Here is a 7729-nt window from a genome sequence, read left to right on the forward strand (position 1 = left end):
CTGTCCCTCCGTTGGCCCCCCCAACAGACCCCAGAGTGTGATGCTTCCCTTCCTGTGTCCATGTGTTCTCATTAACACCACCTATGAGTGAGAACATGCAGTGTTTGATTTTCTGTTCTTGTGTCAGTTTGCTGAGAATGGCGGTTTCCAGATTCATCCATATCCCTACGAAGGACACAAACTCATCATTTTTTATGGCTGCATAGTATTCTGTGGTGTATATGTGCCACGTTTTCCTTGTACAGTCTAATATTGATGGGCACTTGTGTTGCTTTCAGGTCTTTGCTATTGTAAACAGTGCCACTATGAACTGCATATGTGTGCATGTGTCTTTATAACAGAATGATTTATAATCCTTTGGGTATATACCCAGTAATGGGATTTCTGGGTCAAATGGAATTTCTATTTCTAGGTCCTTGAGGAACAGCCACACTGTCTTCCACAATGGTTGAACTAGTTTACACTCCCGCCAACAGCATAAGAGTGTTCCTATTTCTCTACATCCTCTCCAGCAACTGTTGTCTCCAGATTTTTTAATGATTGCCATTCTAACTGGCATGGGGTGAGATCTCAATGTGGTTTTGATTTGCATTTCTCTACTAATCAGTGATGATGAACATTTTTTCATATATTTGTTGGCCCATATATGTCTTCTTTTGAAAAGCATCTGTCCACATCCTTCTCCCACTTTTGGATGGGTTTGTTTGTTTTTTTCTTGTAAATCTGTTTTAGTTTTTCATAGATTCTGGATATTAGCCCTTTGTCAGATGGGTAGATTGCAAAAATTTTTCCCATTCTGTTGGTTGCTGGGTCACTCTAGTGATTGCTTCTTTTGCTGTACAGAAGCTGTGGAGTTTAATTAGGTCCCATTTCTCTTTTTGGCTTTTGTTGCCAATGCTTTTGGTGTTTTAGCCATGAAGTCCTTGCCTATGCCTATGTCCTGAATGGTTTTGTCTAGGTTTTCTTCTAAGGTTTTTATGGTGTTAGGTCTTATGTTTAAGTCTTTAATCCATCTGCAATTAATTTTAGTGTAAGGTGTAAGAAAGGGGTCCAGTTTCTGCTTTCTGCACACTGCTAGCCAGTGTTCCTAACACCATTTGTTAAACAGGGAACAATTTCCCCATTGCTTGTTTTTATCAGGTTTGTCAAAGATCAGATGGTTGTAGATGTGTGGCATTGTCTCTAAGGCCTCTGTTCTGTTCCATTGGTCTATATCTTCGTTTTGGTACCAGTAGCATGCTGTTTTGATTACTGTAGGCTTGTAGTATACTTTGAAATCAGGTAGATTGATGCCTCCGGCTTTGCTCTTTTTGCTTAGGATTGTCTCAGTTATGCAGAATCTCTTTTAGTTCCATATGAAGTTTAAGGTGGCTTTTTCCAGTTCTGTGAAGAAGGTCATTGGTAGCTTGATGGGGATAGCATTGAATCTATAAATTACTTTGGGCAGTATAGCCATTTTCACAATATTGATTCTTCCTAACTATGAACATGGAATGCTTTTCCATCTGTTTGTGTCCTCTCCTATTTCCTTGATCAGTGGTTTGCAGTTCTCCTTGAAGAGTTTCTTTACATCTGTGTTAGTTTGTATTCCTAGGTATTTTATTCTCTTTGTAGCAATTGTGAATGGGGGTTTGCTCATGACTTTGCTCTCTGTCAGTCTGTTATTGGTGTATAGAAATGCTTGTGATTTCTGCACATTGATTTTGTATCTTGAGACTTTGTTGAAGCTGCTTATCAGTTGAAGGAGATTTTGGGCTGAGATGATAGGTTCTTCTAAATATACAATTATATCATCTGCAAATAGAGACAATTTGACTTCCTCTTTTCCTAACTGAATATCTTTATTTCTTTTTCTTTCCTAATTGCTCTGGCTAGGACTTCCAATACTACATTGAATAGGAGTGATGAGAGAGGGCATCCTTGTCTAGTGCCATACTTCAAAGGGCATGCTTCCAGTTTTTGCCCATTCAGTGTGATATTGGCTGTGGGTTTGTCATAAATAGCTTTTATTATTTTCGGATATGTTCCATCAATACCTAGTTTATCGAGAGATTTTAGCACAAAGCACTGTTGAATTTCGTCAAAGGCCTTCTCTGCATCTATTGAGATAATCATGTGGTTTTTGTCTTTGGTTCTATTTATGTGGTGGATTATGTCTATAGACTTCCATATGTTGAACCTGCATTGCATACGCAGAATGAAGCCTACTTGATCATGATGGATAAGCTTTTTGATGTGCTGTTGCAATCAGTTTGCCAGTATTTTATTGAAGATTTTTGCATCTATGTTCATCATGGATATTGGCCTGAAGTTTTCCTTTTGTGTTGGGTCACCGCCGGGTTTTGGTATCAGGATGATTTTGGTCTCATAAAATGATTTGGGAAGGATTCCCTCTTTTTGTATAGTTTGTAATAGTTTCATGAGGAATCGTACCTGCTCCTCTTTGTATGTCTGGTAGAATTCAGCTGTGAACCCATCTCAACCTGGACTTTTTTTATTTGGTTGGCTATTGCCAACTTCAGCCCTTGTTATCAGTCTATTCAAGGTTTCACCTTCTTCCTGGTTTAGGCTTGGGAGGATACAAGTGTCCAGGAATTTATCCATTTCTTCCAGGTTTACTAGTTTATGTGTATAGAGTTGTTTGTAGTAATTTCTGATTGTAGTTTGTATTTCTGTGGAATCAGTGGTGATATCCCCTTTATTGTTTTTTATTGCAACTGTTTGATTCTTCTCCCTTTTCTTCTTTACTAATCTGGCTAGCGGTCTATTTTGTTGATCTTTTCAAAAAAACATCTCCTGCATTTATTGATTTTTTTGAAGGGATTTTTGTGTCTCTATTTCCAGTTCTGCTCTGATCTTAGTTATTTCTTGTCTTTGGCTAGCTTTTGAGGTTTTTTTGTTTGTTTGTTTGTTTATCTTGCTCATCTAGCTCTTCCAATTTTGATGATAGGGTGTTGATTTTAAATCTTTCTCACTTCTCATGTAGGCATTTACTGCTATAAATTTTCCTCTAGACAATGCTTTAAATGTGTCCCAGAGATTCTGGTATGTTGTGTCTTTGTTCTAATTGGTTCCAAAGAACATCTTTATTTCTGCCTTCATTTCATTGTTTATCTAGTCAACATTCAAGAGCCAGTTGTTCAGTTTCCATGAAGCTGTGCGGTTCTGAGTTAGTGTCTTAATTCTGAGTTCAAATTTGATTGCCCTGTGGTCTGAGAGTCTGTTTGTTATGATTTCTGTTTTTTGCATTTGCTGAGGTGTGATTATGTGGTCAATTTTAGAGTAGGGGTGATGTGGTGCTGAGAAGAATGTATATTCTATAGATTTGGGGTGGAGGTTTCTGTAAATGTCTATTAGGTCCACTTAGTCCAGGTCTGAGTTCAAGTCCTGGATATCCTTGTTAATTTTCTGTTTCGTTGATCTGTCTAATATTGACAGTGGAGTGTTAAAGTCTCCCATTATTATTGTGTGGGAGTCTAAGTTTCTTCTTAGGTTGTTAATAACTTACTTTATTTACCTGGGTGCTCCTGTATTGGGTGCCTATATATTTAGGATCATTGGTTCTTCTTGATGCACTCATTCTTTTACCATTATGTAATGCCCTTCTTTGTGTCTTTTGATCTTTCTTGGTTTAAAGTCCATTTTATCAGAGACTAGGATTGCAACTCCTGCTTTTTTTTGCTTGATAAATATTACTCCATCCCTTTATTTTGAGTCTATGTGTGTCCTTGCATGTGAGATGGGTTTCCTGAATACAGCACACTGATGGGTCTTGACTTTTTATCCAATTTGCCAGTCTGTGTCTTTTGATTGGGGCATTTATCCCATTTACATTTAAGGTTGATGTTGTTGTGTTTGAATTTGATCCTGCCATTTTGATGCTAGCTAGATGTTTTGCCCATTAGTTGATGCATTTCTTTTTTTCATTGTGTCGATGCTCTTTACCATTTGGTACATTTTTGGAGTGGCTGGTACTGGTTGTTCCTTTCCTTGTTTAGTGCCTCTTTCAGGAGCTTTTGTAAGTCAGGCCTGGTGGTGACAAAACCTCTCAGCAATTGCTTGTCCATAAAGGATTTTCTTTCTCCTTTGCTTAGGAAGCTTAGTTTGGCTGGATATGAAATTCTGTTTTGAAAGTTCTTTTCTTTAAGGACATTGAATATTGGCCCCCACTCTCTTCTGGCTTGTAGGGTTTCTGCTGAGAGATCCACTGTGAGTCTGATGGGCTTCCTTTTTGGGTAACCCAATCTTTCGTTCTGGCTGCCCTTAGCATTTTTTTCCTTCATTTCAACCCTGGTGAATATGACAATTATGTGCCTTGGGGTTGCTGTTCTCAAGGAGTACCTTTGTGGTGTTCTCTGTATTTTCCAGACTTGAATGGTGGACTGGCTTGCTAGGTTGGGGAAGATCTCCTGTATTATATCCTGAGGAGGGTTTTCCAGCTTGGATTCATTCTGTCTGTCACATTCAGGCACACCTATCAAACGTAGATTAGGTCTTTTCACATAATCCCATATTTCTTGGAGGCTTTGTTCATTTCTTTTCATTCTTTTTTCTCTATTTTTGCCTTCTCATTTTATTTAATTGAATTGATCTTCAGTCTCTGATAACCTTTCTTCTGCTTGGTCGATTGGGCTAGTGAAACTTGTGTATGCTTTGTGAAGTTCTTGTGCTGTGTTTTTCGGCTCCATCAAGTCATTTATATTCTTTTCTAAGCTGTTTATTCTAGTTAGCATCTCATCTAACCTTTATGCTAGGTTCTTAGTTTCTTTGCATTGGGTTAGCACATGTTCTTTTAGCTCTGAGAAGTTTGTTATTACCCAATTTCTGAAGCCTGTTTCTGTCAATTCATCAGACTCATTCTCTATCCATCTTTGATCCCTAGCTGGTAAGGAGTTGTGATCCTTTGGAGGAGGAGAGGCATTCTGGTTTTTGGTGTTTTCATCCTTTTTGCACTGGTTTCTTCCCATCTTAGTGGCTTTATCTCTCTGTGGTCTTTGTAGTTGGTGACTTTCAGATAGGGTCCCTGAGTGTACGTCCTTTTTGTTGACGATGAAGTTATTTATTTCTGTTTCTTAGTTTTCCTTCTAACAGTCAGGTCCCTCTGTTGCAGGACTGCTGGAGGTCCACTCCAGACCCTGCTTTCCTGGGGATTACCTGTGGGGGCTGCAGAACAGTAAGGGTTACTGCTGGTTTCTTCTTCTATTATCTTCATTCCAGAAGGGTACAAGCCAGATGTCAGCCTGAGCTCTCCTTTATGAGGTGTCTCTTTGGGAATAGGGGGGTCAGGGAGCTGCTTGAGGAGACAGTTTGTCCCTTATAGGAAATCAAGTTCTGTGCTGGGAGCTCCATTGTTCAGCGCAGAGCTGCTGGGCAGGCAGTTTTAAGTCTGCTGCAGCAGAACTCATAACCACCTCTTTTCCCAGGTGCTCTGTCCTAGGAAGGTCATCTTTATTTATAAGTTCCTGTCATGCTGCTGCCTGTTTTCATAGATGCCCTGCCCCACATGGAGTAGTCTAGTCACAGTCTGCCAGCAGAGGCATTGCTGAGCTGCTGCAGGCTCTGCCCAGCTGCTGTGTGAACTGCCTTGGTAGTGGCTGACTGCCTTGGTAGTGGTGGTTGCCATTCCCCCCAGTGAGCTGGACTGGCCCAGCTCCAGCTGCACTTGCTGCGAAACCCTCAATCCAGAGTGTTTCAGGTTGCTTGTTTTGTGGGTTGTTACCAGCTGAGCCAGATTGCCTAGCTCCCTGCCTCTGCCCCCTCCCTTTCAGTTAAATGGGCAGCTCTGTCTCCCAGGCATTCCAGACATCAGTTGAAATGGCTGCCCAGATTTGTGTTAGTTTCTGTACACCAACCTGGCACCGGCTGAAACCGCTCTGCTGAAAACTCGTGGCACATTTCAGCCTGGGAATCTCCTGGTCTGTAGGCTGCAAAAATTTTTTTGGAAATGCGGTGGGCACTCACCTTCTGCGTTGTGTATATATTTATACATATATTAAGGAAATACCTTTGTTTTCATATTTTCCTTATCATTTTGTAATAAAACATAAAATGTGATAACAAGAGTTCCCTTTTATTAATGATGGTTTACCTTTTATTAAACATGGTATTTAGGTTACAGTATATCAAAGAGAGGAGTGCATATCATGCATTCAGTTTGAATCTTTTTCTGAGGAAAGGGTCAGTGTGTTTCTAGTTGGATGCAAGATAGTTGTATAATCTTTGGCAAACATATGACTTTATGGTTGTTTTTATTTGGAGGCTAAATATGGTTTAAGAAAACATTAATTGATGCCAAGTTCACAAGCACACACTGGGATAATGGCTCTTATGTGTTAAATTCACTAAACTATAGCGCCTAGTTATTTAATCAAACACTAAATTTACATGTTGCTATGATGGTGCTTTGCAGTTGTGTTTAAAATCTGATGTCAGTTGATTTTATGAAAAGGAAATTACTCTTAGAAATGTGGATGAGACTTTTTGAATCAGCTGAAGGCCTCTGGGCAAAATGTGAGGTTTCCCAGAAAAGAAAAAATTCTGCCTCAAGGTAATAGCAGCAACTACAGTTTAGGTTTCCAGTCTGCCAATCTGATCTACAACTTTTAGACTGGAGACTGCAACATTGTGACTTTCCAGCCTGCCAGCCTGCTAAGGTGTAATTTCTGGTATCAATAATGTAAAACGAGGGGCAGAAAAAAATGTAAAAAAAGCAGAGTTTTCATGTTAATTTCAATTCAAGACGGTTATAACTGTATTGTTATATACAATATCATAGTAATGACAAAGAAAATATACATAAACTATACACAAAAGAAAACAAGAAGTCAATAAAAACATGCCACTAGAAAAAAATTGACTAAACACAAAGGAAGGTTGGAACTAAGGAGATGAGGGATGGAACAGCTACAAGACACGCATAAAACCAACATCACAATTACAGAAATAAGTCCTTCCTTATCAGTAATTACTTTAAATATAAAATGATTAAACTCCCCAATCGGAACTCAGAGGTTATCACAATGGATAGAATAAAAAGAATCTAACCATATCTTCACTACAAGATACTCACTGTGACTCTAGGACACATAGAAGTTGAAATTGGAAGGATAGAAAATAATATTCATGAAAATAATAACTAAGATTTTTTTATGATCTCTCATAGGGGTCTATGTGTTGGCTGGACTCAGATAATGGCCTGGGACTTTTACATGGTTCAGGGATTGAAGTGGAGGGAAACAGATGGAGGCAGGATGGTTAATACCAGTGTCCAGAACCTCACAACCAGGCTTCTGCCATATTTTGTTGGCTAACACAGATATCAGATCTACTCATGTTTAAGGGGGTGGAGAGACCTTACCTCTTGATGAGGGAGTGGTGGGTCAAACTAAAAAAAAAACAAGTGTGATGAAAGATATTTTTGCAGCCGTCTTTGGAAAATACATGCAATCCAAAACATCTCATCTGTCAGAAAGGAAGAACACAATCACAGCCTACTGCTCAAGTCGAAGTCCTGTGATTTTATATGTTGGAAACAATTGCTCAGCGTTGCAAAGAAAATGAGCACTTAAATGATGATTTCTCAGCAAGGCAAATTTACTTCTGCAGAAGGGTGCCACTCACACTCTTGGCTGCTTACAGTGCACACTGAATAAAGAAGAGCAAGGTTTTTTATCCCTAACACAGTCACCACTTCTGTGCCCTTTCCCATTGGCTGGGATTGGACTGCACA

Source organism: Cebus imitator, unplaced genomic scaffold (genome assembly GCF_001604975.1).
Source record: "Cebus imitator isolate Cc_AM_T3 unplaced genomic scaffold, Cebus_imitator-1.0 Scaffold953, whole genome shotgun sequence".
Lineage (NCBI taxonomy): Eukaryota > Metazoa > Chordata > Mammalia > Primates > Cebidae > Cebus > Cebus imitator.